The following is a 25,450-nucleotide window of genomic DNA, read 5'->3' as shown; positions in this document are numbered from 1 at the left end:
CCGAGAATCAAAATCGCGACTTTAAATTTTTCAGTCTTTTTTAATAGGTGATACCTAAATAAAATTTTTAAAAGCGAAAATCAAACTCGCAGACTTTCATTACATCTATATTTTTTAATGAACTTATATATAGATGAAATTTACATTAGAAAAATTTAACTCTGTGGGAATCAAATCGAGTCTAAATTTATTTATTTTTTTTTAAACGATTAGTAAGTACGAAAGTATTACAGATATGGAGTGATACCCGAGCTGTAACCGAACCCTAAAAATCAAATATAAATTTTATACAAAAATTTGATCTTCTTTAAAAAAAATTCCAATTTTTTTTTGAACATAGGACGGTTAAGAAATTATAACGAAAAGAACTGGAAATTATACGACGCTTTAACTCTAGACGAGTACAAAACCTGACTTTTTCTGCTCGCGGAAACGATAATACTATTTTAATTCGATAATTTATTATTATTAAATATTCACCGTATTAGGTTGGAGGTTGTGTGGAAGTACGGTATTGAAATTTTGAAGCGAATTAAAATTTCAAGCCTGACCGGGATACGAACCCGGGACCTTTCGGATAAGAGGAAAGATATTATTACTCCACCTCGGCGACCGGCGAGGTGACTAGTTTATATGCTCTCAAGTATTACATTACATTTACTTACGTAAACTTAAAAGATTCGTAATAGAAAGTATATGCGATAGAAGATAAAAAGTCTGAAATTTTATAGGATGTGATTTTTAGTGACGTTCTAACAAAATAATTAACTTAAAAATAATTTGTAACTTTAAATTTGCTTTCAACGGCTTATTTTATTTATTTATTTAGTTTTTTTTTGTTTTCTCTTAAGCGTTATACGTAAATATAATTATTGAGAAAAATACTAATTCTAAACCGAGAACTGAATCTGAGATCTTCAGTTTACTCTTATTTTCAGTAGTGAAACCCGACTAAACCGGCTAAAATTGTGATCCGGTGTCAAGTCGAGAATCAAATCCGTATCTTTCACTATATCAGTCGGTTTCTCTACTGCGTTACCGAGGTGACAAAATTGATTACAGAAATGAAATGAGACACGAAAAATTATAATTATATGTTACTTTGTGATCTCTAAATATAATTTTTGAATTAAATCCATACTAAATGTGTGTTTGCGTGTGTGTATTTGTATTTTAGGCGGGCTGGGCTGTACTGTGAAATACGGTAGACGGCTTGATGAGATAAATTTAGAAATAATCCTTTTATATAACACCCTTATGTATTCATTAATATTTCTATATTAAAGCCATATTATCTATCTATATTAAAACAAATGATCCTGTTGTTTTTTTTTCTGATTAGTTACTAAAGACGGATAGGGTCTACGTTTTTTAAACTGCTTTTTTATATTAAAAGAAATAATAGTAATATGTAAACGGGTGCGTACGAGTGTTTTTTTTTTTTTATATTCAAGGGCAGTTATAAAGTATGCCTGAATGTAAATTATATCCAAATTGAATATTAGGTAAAAAGAAATAATTGAAAACGTTATCGTTATAGTTTGGGTACCTTGGTTACGTTCATTTGTTAATGTGCACATTGGTTTAAGCGAAAATTTGGTTCAGTTTTTATTATGTATAATAATGTCATGAAATCTGTAAACATGAATATTAAACTGTTTGTGTTGGTCGGTCGGTTGTTATGAGAGAGGGCGTGCTTGTTGCAGCGGTGGGGAGAGACAGACAAATCACGTGGTGACAGAACGAAGCTTATGGAATACAGCGTTCAGTCTTGGGTTGTTTACACAGTTAGGTTACAAATTAGGTTATCGTTTCTGTGTCCACTCTTGTTTAACAGTTATTGTTACTTCTTGTAAATTTTAGATACATGATCTTCATTATTGATCGCGGTAAGTTTTTGTTATATTATTTTAGTACAGCTTAAAATAAGTGTTATTATTTTTGTTTGCCTGTTGTAGGTACTTATGCGGTTTGGTCCACCCCAAACAAAAGTTTAATTGTTATGACGATGCAACAAATGTGCAGACAATGCTTAACGCGCATTAAATTGAAACGGAAAGGCCTGATTAACCAAATTTTATTTGAAAATTACAAACGTCAAACAAAACTTTAATTGTAAGGCTATTCCTCTGAAACGTGTTTACAAAAATGAAAAAACCGTTATAAGGATACATTTTACGCCACGCCACATATGACTGCAAAAGTTCTCTGTGGGTACCAAAACGTTGCTTATGCATTTCTTTTGTCTTTTGCCGTGTTAATTCGATGTGATTGGTGTATACTTATCGTGCAATGCATTTTAGAATATAATTTGCACCCTCTTATTTTTACAAAATAAATTTATAACTATTTCTTCATATAACATCAGAACATTTATAACGCTGTTTTCTATTTTATAATACCAGGGAAATAATATCCCAAAGATAAACAGAAATGAAACAAGTTACACGCACGGTTTTAAATTTTAGGTTAATCGGCCGATATAAATAATTAACTGAAGTAAAATTACTGCACAGTCTGAACGTACTGTACTGAGGTAAGCAGTACATGGCATCTTCGATATAACAGGCAAGTACGCCTGTGCCATCGATGCTGTGATAAATTAAATTAATTTCTAGTTTTGATTTCAGTTACAAAGCGATATTTGTAGTTTATAAAATAATATTGTGTTTCTAACCTAGAAAAATAATTTATTCAAAAATAATGTCGGGTTCTGCCGCTACAATTTTTTAATTAAACTGTACAGTAGACTATAAAAATTATTATTATTTTAATTAATTTTCATTTCTTTATTTACAAAGATACTACTAAAAAAAGAACAAATAGGGTATCATCAAATCGTAATAGGGTATCATCTTACCCAAGCCTCCCTCCCACCGTTGAGTTAGTTATTATTTAGTAATGGAAAGAATGATCTACCGTAAAAAATATGAGAAGATATAATGTTAGGAATTAATTAACATGTAGTATTTATTGAACGCATTGAGATCAAAAGATAAGTAGAATTTTTGGAAGCGTTCAAGTGACATAACTTGACCTTATAATCACAAATATAAATAAATTTTGAATCGTTTTGTAAAAGGGAAAAGTTAAAATTTGTTTTAAAACGATTAAAACAAAATTGGAGAAAAACTGACTCTTTAACCTGTTCCATTTTTTCTTCTTTTAAAAATCTGAATTCTAGTTTTAATTCTTTGAATATGTTTTTTTACATTGAATTTTAATTAATGAGTATATAAGGTTTAAAGTTTGACTACCGGTTTCAGATTAACGAAACTCTTTCTTCCAAAATGCCTTATGCAGCTAATTATTATCAGCTATTCCTATTATTCCAGGAAGGAGCCAATAATTAGCTACACATGTCTTGGAAGAAAAATTACATTAATCTGAAACTCAATTATTAATAACTTTAGTTTTATGTCATGCTGTTCAACGAATAAATGCGCTGTGCATTTCACAATAGCATTATTAGAAATTTGAGTTTATAAGCAAAAACTTTTGAGGCTTACATTTAAATCATTTGTGCGAGGAAGTAAATATGCATGCGTTTCTTTAAATACAAGTATTAAACACCTTAAGCACACAATTAGAAATAGATAGCTAGGATGGGTAAATCATTAGACACTTTTTATTTGGCGGCAATATCCAGTATGCTTTAATAATATTAAAAATGATTAACATGAAAATTAGAACTAACAACAAGCACGAATAATAAAACACAACTTTGTTTACAAGCATTAAAAACAATATTAAAACGGTAAAAATGTTTCAGACAAAAGACCAAAAAGTTAGGTCTAAGTTAACTATAAACATAAAGCCTTAAGAGTTACTTATAGTTTTATATTATCTTGATAACACAATTAGAATCAATACAACTGTAAATAATTAATTAATGTAAAACGGGTTCAAAAATTCACATTCATATTATGTACAATTAAGAAAATTAACTATACGTCATTACTTACTTTTAGTAGTGGACCACGGCACAAAATTGTATTTCATTATCTGCAAAAACCAATCGGTAGACCTACCAAAAATTAATCTACATCGTTAAATTGAGTAATAGTTGTTAACGGCACGGTTAGAAAGGACGCTGATAGTGCACAACAATGTCATGTTACTTGCAAGATGTAGGAAACAAACTTAATCTGCCAACATTTTTGGTGCATTTTTTAAAGTTTACGTGGGAAACAAGTCAAGAGAAAGTGTTATAACATTTTTTGTTTCGAAAGAAATTTCGATTATTAAAAAACTAAGCCCGATAGAAAAAATTCATTAACATATAAGAAATTAGCATAAAAAATACTTTAAGAAATAGCCGTTTTATTTAACAAACAAAAAATTAAATTTTGTTGACCGATGTAAAATTATTAAACTTGTTTTTAATTTAGAATTGATAAGTTAATTATTAAATACATTGCATTGTGCACTACCGATACCATCCTATTTATAAGTGTATTATATCAGTTTAAATGTGTATTTTATTATTAAGTCGAAATGTATTTTGTTTTGGTTTCCATTCAGATATATTTGTATGCCCCATTTAGTGTTATCACCCCCCCCCCCCCACTAGGGGGGCACAGCCCACTGGTTGAGAAACACTGATCTGAACAGTCATCTGCTGTAATGTGAACTTTTAGTTCTTCTGTTCTATTTAACACAGCGACCTTGACCTTTATAATTCCAGAGTTTATTGAAGACATGTTTTGTTTAGCTTTGATCGGTTATTTGTCCATAGAATTTTAGTCATAGTTTTCTTATTGTTACTTCCAGGTCTTCAATTTATCATACATCTCTTTATTTGTTCTCGGTCTTATAAATCTTTACCTTCTGAGATTTATAAGATTTAAAACCTTTTTTCTATCTTGAGTGTATTTTCTATTCCGGTTACATCTGTAGTTTCCATGCGGTACAGAATAACCGGTTGTACAACTGTGCTATGTCTAAATTTTACATTTATATATCAGTTCTCTTTATTGAAAATAAATACTTTTTCTGTAATAGTTATGTTGTTATGATTTGTGTTTTTTTTGTTTTAATCGCTAATTTACCTTTCTACAAATTATTTCTCAGATATTTAAAATGATCCGCGATCATATTTGCCAATCTTTCTATTGACGTTTTGGAATATTTACCGGCACTTCTCTTTATTTCTGACTTTGATAAGAAGATCTGCAAGCCTGTTTTTTCAGTTACTTCTTTCAATCGGTTAATTTTGTAGATTGTTTCCCGGTCTGATTCTGCAAAGAAGAATACTAAGTCTTCGTCTAAAGCTAGATATTCAATTTTCAATGTCTGTATAACACATATATACAGTATGTATGTATATTTGTTTTTTTATATGGATTTTTAAATTGCATATAAAGTAAAATAATTTCTTTCGAGAAGGAAATATATTTTTGTTACACTAATTATAGTTTTACTTAGACTGAGATCAGGCATTATTCTTTTTAAAATTAAAATTAATAATTTAAAAAAAATAATATGTAATCTAGCGAATGAAAGCGTACACTTGAACTTAAGCTGCAATAAAATTCAGCAATAAATCTTACTAAAACTGGTTTCTACCTTTCTATGTAAGCTTATGAAGAAGTTATCTACGTTTACGTCTTCGAAGAAACGTAAGAACAACTCCTTACAGTTTGATGATTCCACAACATTGTGCAGAGTAAGATACTGGAAATTGAAAATTATAAAGTAAAATGGTAATGGCCGAATGATGAATGGCTTAACAAACCTCAGTCAAACCCCTGGCCAGCCTAATTATACAGTGAAAATATTCACGATTCTTCTTTTATATGTAATAACGTTCTTTTAGATCTTTGGTTCTCAAACTTTTTGCTCACTGCTCACATTAGAATCAAAACTTTTCTAGCGCCCTGAAATTTTTAAACTTAACCATCCTTAAAAAATAATAATTGCAATTACTGTTTTTAAGATGCGCTCTTAAAAACAATTAATGTTTTTGAATGTGGCATATCCTATTTCTGAGTTGAAACTTAGATTTTAAATGAGAGCAATTATAATGCACATTTAATCATATTTAGTAGTATTTTTATTAAAATTGCTTTCAAAAAAATTACAATTGTATCTATACAGTTATATAACAACAATAATGATAGCGCATTCAATATAACAATACAATAATTAAAACAAAGCTTTCGATTGAAAAATTTTTTGTATGTAGTAGGTATTTAATTTTAGTTTGAAAGATCAGAAAAACATAATTTTTTCCTTTTTTAATCAGTCATTGCCTTCATTGACCGTCTGAACAACCTCAATCTTCTTGGGCCCCATGAATGCCTCCAGCGCTCACAAGGGAGCATTATCTCCCGCTTTGAGAATGAATGTTAAACTAATGGTTTTTTAATCGGGTACAAAATCTTGAATGTTAATTTGTAACATTGTAATTCAATTTCTAAACTCGTGGTTGTTTTTCTTTATGGATTGCATATCTTATTTTACTGCCAAAAAGTGTTAGTTATGTGCTGTATTTACATATTTTATATTTACAACTTTTATTAAGACTTCAGGCAAACTAATGTTCTTTAGCGTGTTAATTTCACTTTTTTGAGCGAATATAATATTTATAAATAACACTTCATGATGCTTGTATCATAGAATTATATAATCCAGCACAAGTAAATGGAACGTGAATGGGTGAGATCATAGGTGGTTCTGTTACTTAATTTGTGTTAAGTTAATGTGTAGCATTAAGTATCTTCTAAATAACTATATTAAAAATGACTATGTAAAGGCAATCATTATTTAAAAAAAAAAATACTTTTCAATGTTTATTCATTGTAATGAAATTATTTTCATGAAGACGCTTTTTTAGATAAAACATTGTCCAGTAAGATACAACGCTGAATGAATTCTTAAATGTAGTATATTGTTTGTTTTGAAGAAGCCACTTTTGTTGTAGTTTAGTATAGTATAGTATAGTTTAGTATAGTAAAGAAAAGTTTTATAGTTTTAAAAAAGTTACAAGTCTTAGGAATTCTTGAGAAAAATTGTTGATTTTTTGATCAAGTTATTTTATTTGGCTTCTTAAGCCGGATGAAATTATAAAGTGAATCTGCCGAAGATCTTTTTTTGCCATTCCTGATAAATTTGGTAATTACAGTCGTTCAGTTAGGAAAATTCAGTGTATAAATGTGTGAATCCAATTGTCAATGCAAAAAGATGTGAACTAATAAATAAAATAACGTGCAGAATCAATAGCCAAGAATGTTATAACAGATTGATTCAGTTTTGTTTTGATAAGCTAGACTACATTTCAAACGTTATAGCATATCCTGTTATTTTTATTTCATTTTGTTTGCAATTAGACCTTCAAAGGATCACCAGGCGTAGTCCAGAGTTCTTTCTTTTCCAAATTGTTTCATTTTTCCCTAAACGTTTCTCTCCTTTCTTTGGTACAATCACCGTGTTTCATTTTCTGTTTCTTTGGAAATGTAGATTCAATCCACTAGTTTTCTGAAAGAATTCATCAAAAATTATTTCTTTGGAAATATTTAATAATTTGAGTTCTTCAGTTGAGAATTTCAATCGATCCTCATTGAAAACTTGCTTATTTGATTTTCCTTTTTTCAAAAAAAAGTTACATACTTGTTTTATTAATTTAGTTTCCATCCATTTCGTTCAAGTGACCGTAAGATTTGAGTTCTTTTTATAATTTCATGACTTTTCAAAATTTGTTTAATTTATAAATATCATCTCAATATCTTTGAGTTGTCGCAGTAGAGTTTTCTTAAAATAATTTTTTGGAAAATTACTAGATTTTCCTAAGAAGTTCTGTATGCCTTCCGTACTAGGTAAAAGCATGGTTTTATAGTGTTTTTGTTTTTTAATAGGAATTTTTTATTTTATGTTTCTTTAAGATGAAAGCCACTTTTCATTGTTTGTTTTCTGGAGATTATTATTTTTTTTTTCTAATATATTAAAGTAATGATTTTACCTAAGCGTTTCAACTTTTTGACTCTTGATTGTTTCTTCTGAAATTTTCATGATTTGCATCTACTTTTATTATTCGAATCCATTATATTAAATTTATAGCTTGATTATTTTGTTTGCATGTTTTTCTGATTCTTGAAATTTCATTCTCCCATCTAAAGTTTTTTCCAAAGTTACCATATCATCAACTAATGGTAAAATGTAAACATTTAGATGTTTACTTTTGTATTTTTTTTACAAGTATTTGTATTTTCATATTCTGTTCTTCAATCGATTTTTCCAGAGCAAAATTGAACGATGTGAGAGACCATCACCTTGTCTTACTGTCATTTTTATTTGAATGGGTTTGAAAATTCAACCTTAAATTTTTACTTTTGAGTATGTTTATTTTATAATGCTTTAGAATTATTGACAAATTATTTCAATATTTTAACTAGAGCTTCTATTGAATCATATGCCTTTAATAATTTTAGAAATATAAATATTAATTCCGGATCTCTAATTTTTTGGTATGATTATTATAATCATTTTATAATTTTTTTTTTTTTTTTGCAAAAACAAGTGTTTTAAATTTTTACATTATTTATTCTCAAACTATCTATGGTGGAAATATGTGAATCTTTTAAAACTCAGCTCTATAAAACCAGCTGATATTTTAAATTTAACATTTTCAATTTTTATCTTCAGTAAATAAGTTTTTTATTGGCATTTAAAATTAACTCGAGTACTACTTTTTCTATCTAAAGGAAAAAAATCAGATTTTTAGATTTTCTCATTTTTTACAACCAGACATAAAGTGACAATCGCTTCTGAAAACAGTAACAATTCTCAAAATTACTTTTTTTTTTTAAATCAAAAATATTCCATGTAAGTATAAGTATATTCCAACTAGTAGTATTTCAGTTACAATAAATAGACTTCAATTTAGAATTATTTAGGCAAATTTAAGTGAAACTTATGACAAATCTATATTTTTGTTTTCCTTTTAAAAAACTCATATTTTATTTTTGGTTAATTGAAACCCAACCGCTAAAGAACATCAGTATCCACGATCTAGTACAAATCCACATAAAAATAACCGGCTTTACTAGGACTTGACCGCTGGAACTCTTGAATTCCAAATCAACTGATTTCGGAAGATGCGTTCACCACCAAACACAAAATAATTATCGTGTTATATTTTCATTAGTTTTATTCATACTGTACAATCCACAGTAATAGAGTAGCATTATATTATGAACTTTATAGACTTAACAAAGTAAATTATTATACTGGACGAGACATAAAATAAAAACACAAATATCAGAATTGATAAATTATTAATTTTATTATAATAATCAAACAAAATGTTATCAAATACAATCTTAATACATTACAGTACTGAAAAACAGTTCAAAGGAATAACATAAACAGTAGTAAATATAATAAAATATTAAAATGGAAATAATAACAATAAAAAATTGAAACTAAATGTAAACTAGCCTAAATGTACTTACGGTAGATTTCATCAAAACAAGCAGTTAAATTAAGAGCCGGTTGCGAAGGACACAATGGACAATAATATTGGGATTCTTTTTTGTTTACACATTTTTTGCATGCTCACTCGAAATTCATCGGTTTCCATTTGCTGTGAAATATGAATTGGGGTCTTGCCAATGCCTCTATTAACTGCTTGTTCCAATCTTATTTACTATCGGTTAATACAGATTAATTTTTAATAAGTCAGTAATGATGTTCTTACACTTAAATTTCACCTCATCTATCACACATCTGATTAAAATTAGTAAAAAAAAAATAACTAACACAATTGAATGTAGAATAATGATGTAAAGAGTCCATTGAACATTAAAACATGAATTGTAGTGGTTATAATATTTATAATCCATTGTGCATTGAATAAGTATGAAAGACTGATTAACCGGTCAAGCAGACAACTGTAACTTTTAGTAAGAAACATATCTGAGTCCAGATTAAATATGGAGAGGGAAAAATTATACATACTTGTATATTACAACAGCTATAACTTGAATAAAGAGATGGAAATTAGATCAGCTGTTAAAAGGTAGTAGTGACGCATCCAGGAAGGATGATAAAGACAATTATTCCTGTAATACCAATGTCTGTGATAGAAGGGATGAAGATTTAATTTTCAAAACCATCATTCATTTCCTCTAAATTTACAGTTATTAGTAGTTTGTCTAAAAACTTTAATTTTTTAATGAAATTTTTTTGTTGAAACTATTTCAAAATTTGGTCAATTTCAGAATGTAATCTCAGAGTCATTTCAAATAGGTTATTTAGTGAAAAAATATTGCTCTACATAATTCGTATATCTTTTCATAACTTTTATAGACAGTGTGATAAAATTGTATCGAAAAAAGTTATTTACTGGTGGAAAGTATAGTTTACAAATCTCAAAGCTAACCTACTTGTAAAAAATCTTAACTGTAACCTTATGGTAAAAGAAGGTGAAGATAAATCTAAATAAAAAACTATATCCTTGTTTCCAAGGATAAATACATAAAATACCTAAATAAATAACAGACGTAATTAGTCCTGGATGGAATGGAAAGAGAGATAAATAAAAGAACTCGAAGCTAGCCTACTTGTCTAAATCTGAAATTTAAACTTACCTGCAAAAATAAAGGTGAAAATAAACCTAAATAAAAAACGTCCTTGCTTCAGTAGAACCTAAGATATTGAGAATGAAACAGATCAAATCGGTCCTGATATTAGACAGAATGAAAAGAGAGATAAATAAAAGAATAATGCCTGAAAGAAGTTTTCTGAATAAGAGAATTCTATGTTGAAAGAAGAATCAATTAATTTGAGATCCACATGTATTTCAGTGGTGTTTTTCTAAAGTGAAACCTTGACGTTGAGTTCAACAGTTTGCAAGCTCAAGAGATGTGACAGCAGAATAATGATTAATTAAGACTAGGGAGGACTGCATACAGAATCTTAATACAGAGTGTTAACAATAATTACCGCATTCAAAAATTGAAAGAATCATAATGACTAAAATGACTCAAACATCTTTTATAAATGATATTTAGACCGATAACATGATTGATTAGTAATCCTATCCGTTTTATTTGTAAAAATTATATTAAAATTAATGTTAATTTGAAATACAGACTAATTTAGTCTCACATTTTTTTTTAAGCCATTTGATAAAATTTCATTCTTACTAATCTATATTAAAAATGACAGATTAATAAAGCTCAGGCGACCAATAAGATTTTAACATAAAATTTGATGTTGATGACTGAATATGAAATGACATTCCAATCGATAAGGTTTTAAGTAAGTGAATCTAAATTATCATTTCTGTACTTTATTTTTTAAAACATAAAATTTTTTTTGAATTCAGTAATTTCATACGGTAACTAATAAAATTCATTGTAGAAATGCCTTTTTGTTTTATTTTTGTCGTGGATAGTCACATCTTCATATTCATAATTAAATATACATAACCTTGAAAATAAATGATTTTATTTATGGAAAGCAATGAAGGAAAAAAAATTCATTTTTTTCTGTAATGTTCTTTCTTATTCCTGTTTAGGTATTACTTCAGAGGGTGATATGTGTGAGTTTAAGCGAAGTGTAATCTTGTACAGTCTCAGTTCAACCATTCCTTAGATGTGCAGCTTGAAATCCAACCACCAAAGAACACCGGTATCCATGATCTAGTTAGTATTCAAATACATACAAAAGTAATTGCCTTTACTAGGATTTGAACGCTGGAACTCTCGACTTCTAAATCAACTTATTTGGGAAGATGTGTTCACCACTAGACCAACCTGGTGGGTTTTCTGTAATGTTAGTTTAATTTGAAATTATGTAATGTTACATATGAAGTTGTAATTGATCAATTGCATACGTCAACGTGTTTATCTCAGTATATAAAAAAGTTTAATTTTATGTAAGAATATATATACATAAAAATAGAGGTACTTTTGAGGTGATCACATTTAATATGAATACAAACATAACCTCACAAATTGGTGAGTTTAAAAGAGCGAAATTCTTGGTTCATTTATCTAGGTAGTATTTTTTTAAATGCTATAAATTTTTTATATGAAAAGGAATACGATGTCAAAAATAAAAATTTAACAGTTTTTTTCTAAAGTGAAAGTGACAGAAGCTTAACCAGCTTTTGTCTTCAAATAACACTAATGCTACATTTTAAGGAAATAATGTTGACTGATGTGAAGTAATAATATTCTATCATTTAACGTAAAATAATGCATGAAGTTAGGTGGTCTAATCCAGAAACATGAATTTGCATCCATATTTATACATGTATTTTCTTTTAATTTAACTAATATTTTTATGAACACTATATTTTTATACGGCAGGTATTTTAATTTAAATAAAGTAAAATTTTCAGAATTTGTTTCATTAATTTAAATATAAAAGAAATCAGTAAATCCTTAATACGTTACTGTACAATCTGTAACCTGTAACTTACTGATTCTTTTATTACACAAATCTTTTTTGGATAAATTTTTTTCACAGGTCCGCAGGAACTGAGGGAAAATAAATGGAAACTTATATTTCAGGAAACAACAAGAAAATGGATAGGAATTCTGGGTGACCCGTAGTTAAAAATAAAGGAAAAACTTAATCAAATAATACATTGTATTTAGAATACTGAATCTGTATTCTAATACTGGAAAAATCAATGTTCTAGTATCGAGTTGGGATTCTAAGTACAAATATTAAAATGTGAGATCTGCTAATTAGCTTTGCGAATGTAGAACTATTAAGACTTGGCTTGTCTTTTGGTCTCTACTCAACTAGAGGAATCCTATACGTGTAAATTATTCTTTTATAAAATGGCAAAAAAAGTGATTACATTTTTCTGGGACCCAAATTATTGTATTACTATTATTTTAAGGTCGATATACAAGAAATTAAAACACGGACTTTGCACATAAAAATTAAAGATTCAGTTGCTACTGATGGAATTCCTTTCTCAATACTGAATTCATAAACAACAAATTTAATTGATAAATCTTTCATTAGTAGAAGATTTATCAGTAACCTCAAAATCTCTTATTATTTTGTAAAAGAAACTAACAGTATTTAATTTACAAAATTAAAGATTAATTTTCTGGAAAAAATATTCACAAATTCTTGAATTACATGTATTGATAATAATCAGCGTGGTTGAAATTCTATTGAGTTTCAACTGTTGAAATAACTATTTCCCAGCTGAATCTTTTTTAAATAACAGAAAAAATGCGTAGCCGTGTTTTTTTTTTGTATTTTGTACCATTTTCTCTTTCTTTGGCACAATTTCATGCAACCATTATTCTTTGGTCTCTGACATGTAACGGTGAATGTGTGTTTCATGTAGTGTAATAGAACGTTGAAGAAACTGAGTGGAATTATATTTAAATAAATTTATAATAGCCTTGAGAAGTTTATGGTCAGTTAACAAATGCAGCTCCCATAGAGCAGAAAGTTTTTCACACCTAAAATGTTTATAGGTGTAGTTGACACATCTATTGAAATGTTTGCGATGTCAACTAGCTCGTGTGCATAATTGTAGCGGACACCGTCATGAGTCGGTGATCATTTAATACAACATTGTGAAATTTTTGATGATTTTGTCAGTCTTAGCAGGTTTTGGATGTGCTGAGCTTTTATCATCCTAAATTGATCTACATTTAGCAGCCCACTTTTTTAATTGAAAAAAAATGAAAACGAAGAATCTTTAAAGTGAATTTAAAACTTTTTTATGTCTGTTAGAATTACCGTTTTTAACACAAGTACTTAATAACAGTTCAAACTTAATAAATTTTATCCATATTCCAAATAATATTAAACTTTGTTTTATTCTTGTGCTATACAACCGTGAAAATAAACATATACATCTGATACTTCATAGCATAACATCTAAAGAATCATACTTAAATAGTAATTTGGTCATACTTGCACCACATCTGTGTTGGGTGGAGAACTTTTTGAACAGCCTTAAAATATATTATATTTTAAAATGTATTTAGGGGTATATTTTTATTTATATGCAGGTTAGTGCTCTCACTGATTAAAACCTCTCTCCCATTCTTACAACTATTTTTTTTTTTTTGCATAGGAGGAGGGGAAAACTCTACCAGCCGCTGCTTGCCCATACAGGACGGCAGTGTCGGGCTTGCACCGACTAAAACCCCTCCCCCTTACTTAACTTAAATTATAATTTACTGAACTTGACCTATAACTAAAATTATATTTTAACGAACGACCTAAACACTAGCAGCTTTAAATCCTAACCTAAGGGAGTTAGGTTAGCATGTAATCTAACTCCCCTAAAATAACAGCCTCGCACTGCCATCAGTGCGGACCTGACGGCGGCTGACAGAGCTTCCCCCCCCCCCCTACGGAAACCAAAAAGAATAAAATAAAATACAAAAAAAAAATTCACTAATGAATGTAAATATGTCCATGAATTTCTTGATAAAATAAAACAAAAATTATGAAAATTGGACCACTGTTTACAAATTAATTGGTTCCAGAAGCCCGATAGTACATAGCCTACAGTATCCATCCATATTATGAAATTATTAATATTTTATAAATATTAATTTGTTATCAACAAATCAATCCGTATTTGTTTTTGGATAAAATATTTCATTTTGGGTAAATGTTTTCTTTAAATTTATATATAGGAAAACACTCCCCATGTAATCTTTTACTGCACCTTGTACAGACAGTTCTTGTTTTTCTTTTTAAAGAAGACAACCGCAACAGAAATAAACTTAATGCAACAAAACTACTGGATTACATGAATTCACAGCTTTGAAATACATTAGTATAAGAAGCTAACAGCTAAGTTACTTTTTACCTTATTTATGATCGGATACCTTTAGAACAGAATTAGTATATATTAATTACCAAACTACCATTTTTTTGTTGAATATGAATTATTTCAGTAAACCATTTTTTAATCATTTTGATGAAAAATATGAGTTACTTATGTACTTACAAGTACATGAGTAACGAGAACAACTTCCTTCCTAACAAGTAGAACAAAACTAAATAAGTAATTCTTAAAAAGAAAATTTAATAATACTGTACATCAAATAATACACTAACTTCATACAAACATTTAAAAAAATAATACAAACACATAATCTAAATTTTATACTATGTACCATTAGTAAATTTTAGAACTATTATGAAGATAATTTTATAGAAATTTCTTTATGAACAGTAACGTGTTTTTCTAATCTATCTTTTCTACTAAAAGACTTTTGACAAAAATCACATGTAACTTTTTTATGTCCAGTATGAATAGAAAGATGTGACTTCAGATGACAACTCTGGTTAAAAGAAAATTGACAAAAATTACACGAGAATTTTTTCTCACCAGTATTAATTATAAGATATTTTGTCAAATTGCTACTGTTATTAAAATTTTTTAAACAAATGTTATATATAAAATTTTTCTCTCTAGTATGAATCAGTGTTTCTTTAAATTACTATTATTAAGAGTCTTTAAACAAATATTACACATAAATTTCTTCTCACCTGTATGAATTATAAGGTGTTTCTTCAAATTACCATTATTATTAAAAGTTTTTCACGAGTGTTAAATTTAAATCTTTTTTCACCGATATGAATAGAAAAATGTCTGTTTAAATCACTGCTTCGATAAAATGAATTTTGACAATGTATGACGGTAAAGTTTTTCTCCCGACATGAATATTATTGTGATGCATCAAATTATATTTTGACTTGAATGTTTTTTCACAATGACTACACGTATATTTCTTAGCGTCATTAATATTTTGTTTATTACACTCCACTAATCTATCGCTTACATCATTATTATTAATTTTTATATCGTGTTCTAATTCTAATGTTTTATCGTTATTAATTTCATCACTACTAACACTGTTGATTTCATTGAATATTTTACGTAGGCGATTACGTAAAACGTTATCTTTACGCTTCTTGAGAATCATATATTTCATATTCTGAATATTATCCTCGACATTTTCTAAAACTGAATCGTCAGTTGTTTGATCAGCAAGATCCAAAAATATATATATAAAAATAAACAATGAATAACACAGAATAAGATGAATCAATCTAAATTAATTTGTTGTAAACACCAAAAAGACTGTTAAGATGATAAAATTTTCCATTAATCATCTATAAAGGAGATTAACTCCTTGCGGATAATCCCATCGGTATAAAAGAAAAAACATATCAACGAGAATCTGAATGTTGCTCTTGACTTGAGACTTTCTTTGGCTGAAGTGAAACGGGCCCTTTCACTGTGTTGAGTACTGCTTGATTCAGGGTCATATCTACAAAGTGAAAATAGGAGGAGAAAAGATTATGGAGGTAGAAGAATTTTGTTATTTGGGAAGTAGAATTACTAAAGATGGACGAAGCAGGAGCGATATAAAATGCCGAATAGCACAAGCTAAACGAGCCTTCAGTAAGAAATATAAGTTGTTTACATCAAAAATTAATTTAAATGTCAGGAAAAGATTTTTGAAAGTGTATGTTTGGAGTGTCGCTTTATATGGAAGTGAAACTTGGACAATCGGAGTATCTGAGAAGAAAAGGTTAGAAGCTTTTGAAATGTGGTGCTATAGGAGAATGTTAAAAATCAGATGGGTGGATAAAGTGACAAATGAGGAGGTATTGCGGCAAATAGATGAAGAAAGAAGCATTTGGAAAAATATAGTTAAAAGAAGAGACAGACTTATAGGCCACATACTAAGGCATCCTGGAATAGTCGCTTTAATTTTGGAAGGGCAGGTAGAAGGGAAAAATTGTGTAGGCAGGCCACGTTTGGAATATGTAAAACAAATTGTTGGGGATGTAGGATGTAGAGGGTATACTGAAATGAAACGACTAGCACTAGATAGGGAATCTTGGAGAGCTGCATCAAACCAGTCAAGTGACTGAAGACAAAAAAAAAAAAAATATCTACAAAGCAAATTTTTGTCACCAATGACAACCTATCTCAATCGGTTTGCACCAATTCTTTCAGTTCACTGCAGACATTAAAGTTTGCGATTTTTTTATTATTATTTTTGTTCATCAAATAGTAGTCACGGCAAAACCTTTGTAAGATTCCAATCCTTAATAAAAGCTACTGACATGTGCTGTACAATAATTTCATGTTACATATACTGTTGATGGTGTGTCAAAGATTTTCCAAAATCAAAATCCTAACTGCAATGACATTTTTTTGGTATAATGCTGGCTAACGATCACACCAAACATTCATCAACAACAATGCATGTTCAGCAATTTTTTAAAACATTTAAATCAATTATACATCTGTATCAAGTTAAATGCGTCATAATTGAATTTAAACATTACAGATTGTTTTCTGAAAGCGGTCGTAGCACAATCACAACCAAATAAAACCGCCTATCAATAATAAACATATCTGCTTAGATTGAATCCAATACGTGTAGTCAGTACATGAAGGATATCTTAGGCTGTTACTCGTGGTGTTTGGTAGAGTTAGTGTCTTTAAATCAGGAATATTATAAGTAGATATGATAAATTTAAATTACACAGTTTTCAATGGAAAACATAAAATAACTTATAGTATATATTATATATATAACACATATTATGAGAACAAAAAGAATTATATTTCATACAATATTAAATTTATCTTTTAAGCACAAAAACTTATATAAATAAGTTTTTATTATATATAATAATGCTTAATTAACTTATAATTTCCAGAAAGTAATACAAAACATAAGATTTTCCAACAAATTATGCTTGTATTATTTTTGTTCGATACAATGTTGGGGAGGAAAAATCAATTCAAATTTGTTAATCTTCAATGTCGAACAACATTCCTAAATATAGATAAGAGCCTACCAGTCTTTCCTTATTATTCTCTTCTCAAATTTACCTTAAAAATTTTACATCAACCCACGTAATTTTCAGCACTTCATATTTATAGGAGTGCAGCATTGTACACATCAGATTTTTAAGTTATCATAAAATTCATTTTTTTCATACTTTCCTGGTTTGCACAACTCTACTTTTGAAATCATGTTTAAAAAAAATATTTCTGCTAAAACATTTTAACTAGGTAAATAATATCTTAACAAGAAAAGTGAGAAGACATATGGAAGAAAATTATTTACAAATCTATACTTAAAGTAATGTCAAGGATGAAATGACTAGATAAAGTAAAAGAAATAGGAGTTTTAGAGTAAATTTTGTTTCACCTCTTTCTTTACAAATTTTTTATATTTGGTGTAATGCCGGTAGATCGTCATCCTGAACATTCATCAACACATCTTGACCATTTTTAAAAATCGGTCTTAGATCTGTGTTTGACTAAAAGCATCAACTGAATATCCGCAGTAACATTGTGTGAGTTTCTACCGCTATTTTATCAAAATAAATACAGAAATATTTCTAATTGTCATACATTATTTTATATACAGGTGATTACAAATAAAATATATACTTTCAACAGCTTTATTAAAAATTTATTTTTAAGAGATGAGATGATCGCTTACATAATTATATAGAATTCTTTAAGTTCTTATTTATAAATGTTTAATGTGTGCACCATTTGTAACATGACAGATATCAACATGGTTATTGAATTCGTCCCAAACATGTGCAAGCATATATTGGTCAATGGTAGCAACAGCATTTCTAATACGTCATATTAAGTCGCCGATATCAACAGGAAGAGGCGGTACAAAAACATTGTCTTTTACATAACCCCATAAAAAGTAGTTCCAAGATATCAAGTCTGGACTACTTAGTGGCCAACACTTTTACCATATGGTGATTTACCATATTTTGTTCTAAAATGCCACTGCACGGCAGTAACAGAGTATGTTTTGGCTAATTCAAACACACAAAAAACTTCCTCTACAGCAGTAGTGGCCACCTTGCCAGTCTGGTAACATGACACATCAATCAGCTGAGCAGATATACCAAGACAGAGTACCAGGTTGGTCTAGTGGTGAACGCGTCTTCCCAAATCAGCTGATTTGGAAGTCGAGAGTTCCAGCATTCAAGTCCTAGTAAAGCCAGTTATTTTTACACGGATTTGAATACTAGATCATGGATACCGGTGTTCTTTGGTGGTTGGGTTTCAATTTTACAAGACTACACTTCCTTTACACTCATACATATCATCCTCTGAAGAATTATCTAAACGGTAGTTACCAGAGGCTAAACAGGAAAAAGAAAGAAAGATATACCAAGATAAACTTTAAAAAGATTCCCTGTAAAACCATATCATTTACTGTATTCACATACACCAGTTTAATTTTTATAAGCTATCAAAAATGTATATTTCAATTCTAATCACTCTGTATTACCCCAGGTTGATAACCTGGAAATGTTTAGATTAAAAAACATGCGTAATTAAGAGTAAGAATTAAGCAAACCATCCAAATTATAACACTAATAAGTTAAATTAAAAACGATTGAACACATTATATTTTTAAATAAACAACCAATTCTTCCGGTTTAATTTGTTGTGCTTCCTTTTTTATAAACATAAAACCTTCACAGTTACAGTTTTTATCCAAACTTAAAGGATCATTTTCTTCTTTTATAGGAAACATTGTGTATAATTTATTATGATCTATTCCCTGCAACAGAAAAATTTCACACACTACTGTAATATTAAAATAATTTCCGTTCTTAGTTAACCGCTAAATTAAGCTGTTGGACTAAATTATACAATAAGAATAGAAATTATTCAAAAACTAAATATCTTTTACATCAGCTACAAACAACTAACCAAAAACTACATTTTTCCCTCCTCCAGTGAAATTTTAATTATATATCTTTTACTTACACAATCGTACTCCATGTCTTCATTATACTGTGAAAATAAACATTCTGTTTCTTCAGGTATGCTTTCTTCTAATTCTGTTTTAACATCGATCAAAGTGTTTAATGTAACTTCATCAAAATATGTATTATTAATGAACGCATTCATTTTCTGGAAAAAATCAAAATAACTAAATTTTTATTCAGTTAAACCTGAAAAATAAAAACAATATCTAGGCTGAATACAACCTTTCCACAGGTTTTGAGCTATTAATACAGTAGCCCTTTTATGCTAATGATTTTACTTTCAAAAGATATGAGTTCTCAGTGTAATCCTGCATTTAGAATTTTGCTGTCAATTTCGATCATATTTCTCTGTTATTTGTCATTACTGAATTAAATCGTGCACTTAAATTAATGCTTTCATGAAAACTATTCTCCATTTAAGTATAAATCAATACGCTAAATACAGTTAAAAACAAGCTAAAACATATATAGTTTTATTTGAAGTACATTTTACCAAAGCTTTTTCTAAGATATTTTTTACTACTTTTAAATATTAAGCTAATTATTTTTCGTTTTTGTCAATATTATTTAAAAAATAATGTTTATTATATGAAACATTTAAAAATAATTAGCTTAATATTTGATGTATACTTAGAATGGAGTTGTAGTTTTAATGAAAACATTAGTTAAATGTTGAAGAGATAATGTAGAAGTTCCTTTCAACAAGCAGTCTATTTATAACATAAGGGTTATACTATCTCTTAATCCTGATGGTTACGTTATACCTGCAATATAAAAAGCGTTTGCAAATGAACATAACTTAATGTAGCTTTACACTTACTGTCGGTGCAAAATTAGTAACGTGTTATTAATACATATGTTATTTATTATATATTTGTTTTAAATTTCAAACAGTGTATGTGTTTTGCCCATAACCCAAGTTTCATTTACAGAGTGATTTGTCCAACTAACTTCATTTTCAATCAGTTCTGCACATTTCATCACAAACAAAACTGTCCCTAACATACTATCCTGCAAATTGTGTGTGTTGAACTATGTTTATACTGTTTTATTATTTAAATTTATATTTATTCAAATAATTGTAGTACTTAACTTGAGTGACGCAGATAGAAGTGTACTTCATGATTGCGATGTTGGAAGCGGAAAAAAGGAACTTACAGGTGGAAAACAAAAAGCTTTAAAGGGGTTTGGTATTCTGTACCAAAGAAACCAAAGAAAGTCTTTAATCCTTGTAAACATGACAGTAGTAGGTTTGCTTGCATTAAATGTAGGCGTACAGCTCTAGTTGTATTTCTGACTAGCTTCTTCAAAAAACCAGAAAAATTAGACAAGATACCAATAACACTTTATTGGTACATTGATAACCAATTAATTGTCCAATTAAAACTGCGGCGTAGGCCAGTCACTGAAAACAAAACTAAAAAACCTGGTGGATAATATGATTGCAAATGCAATTTATATTTATTTCTTTTGCAATTTTAAGAAGTTCCAGTCTGCAAGAAAAAACTTTTCTTACAGTTCTTTCAGCCATTGGTCTACTAGACTAAAAAAAGTATTTTTTTTTTTTTTTTTGTAAAAAGTATTGTTACAAAAGTTAACTCTGGCAACAGAAGAGTAAAGACGGGGTGATAGAAAAAACCACCTTAATTTCCCCAAAAAATGGAAGAAGTTTATCACACATCTAAGAGAGACAGAGTCATACTACAATAGTAAAAAATCCAAAAGAATCTATTTAAGCTGTGATTTGAACTCCAATGTAGGCTTCTGGTCTCCGGCTTTTGCAGAAAAAATGACATATATGGTAGAAAAAAAGAGTCCAAACTAGGAGAGCTCGTGCTTTTTATGATCATTTGAAAGCAGATGTAGAAGATTCTTTACTCCTTATGCTTTGATCTACAGCAGATCCAGTTGTTACCAAAGGCTCTCGTACAAGAATCTTTCTAAATAATATAAATTATTTATTATCATTCTGTTATATAAATAACTAATTTATATAATTCTTTGAGATCATAACTGATCTCAAGACAAAAAGTCCTGGCAACTTTGCTAAACCACCTGTCATCTCTTGTCATTGAATGGAAAAGTGTTCTATGTTTCTTTTTGCTGGTTGTGCATAACAAAATAAAGAAGAAAAAAACATAATTTAAAGAAGCTTTCTAATTTTCTACAATGTTAAAACTTGTATTAAAGAAATTGTTTTGAACTTCAAGCACGTGGCCATAGCGTTCGTTCTGCTGACAAGAGTTTTTGGCAGTACAGAAAAGATAAACCAAAAAATCTTGACCATAGAAGAATATTTTAAATGCTACAGAACAAGTAAAGTATCTTGGTAAGGGTTAGAATCTTTTCAAAACTAAACAATTAAGTATGTATTACTAAGTTACTGATTATATCATTAAGTTTAGAAGAATACAAATAAAAATTAAAGGGAATTTGATCAAAAGAATTGTAAAAAAAAAAAAAGATTGTTGAATAGGAAAGTTGGTTAGAAATCGAAAATTTGCTATTGTCAAAGGATTAAGAAACCATAAATTTCTTTAAGGAAAAAAGGAAACATTACTTTTAACAAAATTCAGCTAGAAAATGTGTCTATTCATGTTAATCAATAGCGAGAAGAAAAATGATGTCGACAAACTTTTTATAAAAATACTTGGTGAGAACCGGGCTGGTAAGCCACTTCCTGATGAACGATTATAGTGATACAAAGAAATTTTTGGTCATCCAACAGCTGATGAAGAACTATCTAGAATGTGATATGCACATTTAAAACAAAGATTCTGAAGAATTGTTTGGCCTATTATTTTAAAACTTAGGACATTTTCTTGCCCTTCATTTTTATTTTTTTCATACGCAAATAGTATGAATTGTTTTACAGGCCTGTTTGAAATAATTTATGTTTTTTACAGAGTTTTTTGAATAGTATTAAAAATGTACTACCTAATAAACAACATGTTCAAATTAAGTTTGGCTTAATGTATTTCAATCAAAATGTGTTTTACCCGACTTATTTTATTATTTTCCCAGGTTGCTTTTGAAGTACTATTTTTGCATGAATTACATAAATGAAAATGTTCTTTCACCACGGTAATGCATCTGAACACTCGTCTCAGATTGTTGCTGCAAAACTTTACAACCTACATTTCAAAATGCTTCCTCTTGCACCATATTCACGAGATTTGGCTTCTAGAATTTACATCCTCTTCCCAAAGCCGAAGAAATAAACAGTTTCTTCAGGTTTACTTTAAACTTTTAAATCAAACCTGAGACACCACTTATTTTTCAGACCTGGACAAATCACATTTTACTGAGAGTATTAAAAAGTTAAAACTCGTTCGTCTCAATGCATCAATAGCAATATGAATACATTAAAAAATAATCTTGTTTCCTTTGTCAATTTGAGAACTTTCCAAAATCTTGACAATGACTGTTACTATAGATTTCCATTCTATATTTTATAATAAATTTGTGCATTTTAAAAATATAATTTATACTTTTTTTGCGGTTAATTAATTTTAATTACTTCTACATTTACTTTAATTTTGTTTTTCAAACTACTGCATCATCGGTGCCTGATATTTTTCGTTAAGTTAGGAGCCGTAAATTCTATACACCTTGTAATGGAGTCAAATCGTTAACTAAAACTTTAAAATATCTGTTATGTATTAAAATTATTAGATTCACCAACATACTTATATGACTACTTCTTAATGTTATTTGTTTACAGGTAGTAGATACTTCATTGAAAGACAAAACATTTTTACAGCTTAATTTTAACATGAGAAAATTGAAGAAGATTGTTTACAAATGTAAAATTGGAGGAGATTGAATTAACTGAGTTTTGTGAATAAAATATTTCTATTATGTTGCAATTTATTTTGTTAACAGTTATTTATATTTACTAGCCTGTAATTTCATTATTAAAAGTAGTTGTGGAAAAATTAGTGTTATTTATGCTTTTGCATTGGAGAGTTTTTGTTATTCTGAAAGTTAATTACTATTAATGTGGCAGGTTGTATTTTTGGCAGTTGTTAAAACAGACAGTGTGAGAATGAGCTTTGTTGTGAAGGACTAAATCAATCTTAGTTTTCTCCTTCTTCCAGAATATGTTGCTTAATTCTTTTCTTTTTTTAACATTATTAAATAATGTTTCCCATTAACAATTTCTTAAATGAAAAGGAAGACCAAGATAAACAGTGGCCGTTCTTAAATCCTTTGGTTAGAGAAGAAAATGTTACTTTTTTTATATTCTAAATCTCTATTCCAAACTCTCAATTTATTCTACTCAAGATTACAATGGTGGATTATATTTCCTCAGATTAAAATAAGTTTAAGCAGATTTTTCACATTTTTGAAATATTGAATCCAAGTAATGTTTGTTAAATGTAAATATCTTTAACACTACAAAAGTGAAGTGACATTTTTTGTACTTCAACATTTTATAGCATTTAATATAATATGTGCATTGAAAATAATCATCCACGTGATATATTTCTACATTATTCCTATGAAATTAATCAATTTTTTATACATTTGTATGCATTAACTTGTAAAACTAACAATAAATACCATAAGTAAGTGTTTGAATAGTGCTTTCATCTATTTGAAAAAATAGATAATATTTTTGCTGAAAAATTATATTTAATTTCTTTTTGAGTGATATAAAAATTTATAGAATGCTGTGAGGACAGTTGGTTTGAGAACATCCTCTTATTTTTGAAAATGTTAAAAATCATATAAGAATGAATAAAATATCTGGTCATGATCACAATGGTTGTTGAACAGAACTTCCTTCTAGGAGGCATTAAAAAAATTAAAATTGGGTTGTCGATAGGCTGATTAATGTGTATTTCATCGTTAATTGAACTTCATCATTCCCTGCCACATTACATTTTTCCTTTCTGCTCTCCTGACAAACTTGTAATATGTTTTGGACTTTAAATCTCCTTCCTTTTACCATTACACTAGCAGTTATCTATAAAAGCATTTTACCAAGTTGTAAAGTAGTAAATATCTTATTATTACCTTTGTAAACAATTGTGCATATATTTTCATTTGGCAGTTCAAGTACACCGTGAATATCTAGTGCATCGTACTGGGAATGTTGTTCCACATTGTGTAGTCTGGCCGTAAGTCTATTATTAATTTTTTAGAGTGATAATCTTTTATCAGTTAGCTGCTGCACCTCAACCATAGCTTTATCATTTGCAAACTAATAAAGTCCCCTGTAATATGTAAAATAAATCAAAGTAATCGTGACACATTTTTAACTTCTGATAAAGCTAATAGATAACATTACTAGAAGTTATAGCTAGCTATCTTTGTGCTATCAATCTGTAAGTTGTTTTGCAGTGAGTTTCCAGAACCTCTTTTATGGTCGACCTGTGACTGTACAGACTAAACTTCATTTACATTCATCCTCTGAAGTAATACCTTATGGTGGTTCCGGAGGTAAACAGAAAAAAAAGAAAGAAAGCCCCATAAGGCGCTAAATTTCAGCATGGAAGGGATGTTTTGCCGTGACATTGAGTTCTCGGAAATTACAGAAGAGTTGCTACTGCTGTCAGTCATGTCTGTGTAGAACATTATGAAGGAGAATGGTGTTGATGTGCCAACATCCTTGCTTTTTCTACTCTGACTGAATAAAAGTTGGTTACCTCTCTGT

The 25,450-nt window shown here is 28.9% G+C and overlaps 1 long non-coding RNA gene and 1 pseudogene across 1 annotated transcript; both read left to right on the top strand.

Moving 5' to 3' along the window:
• Nucleotides 1-25,450, top strand: part of LOC142324807 (tripeptidyl-peptidase 2-like) — a 112,381-nt pseudogene that overhangs the window by 48,294 nt on the left and 38,637 nt on the right.
• On the top strand, nucleotides 1,722-23,661 carry LOC142324810 (uncharacterized). The gene is made up of 2 exons (XR_012756397.1): nucleotides 1,722-1,889; nucleotides 23,513-23,661. It is a non-coding gene; the product is annotated as an uncharacterized LOC142324810 (long non-coding RNA).

This window comes from Lycorma delicatula, chromosome 5, assembly GCF_047948215.1.
Source record: "Lycorma delicatula isolate Av1 chromosome 5, ASM4794821v1, whole genome shotgun sequence".
NCBI lineage: Eukaryota > Metazoa > Arthropoda > Insecta > Hemiptera > Fulgoridae > Lycorma > Lycorma delicatula.
The sequence above is the reverse complement of the archived record's forward strand: the minus strand, read 5'-3'. Positions and strand labels throughout refer to the sequence as shown.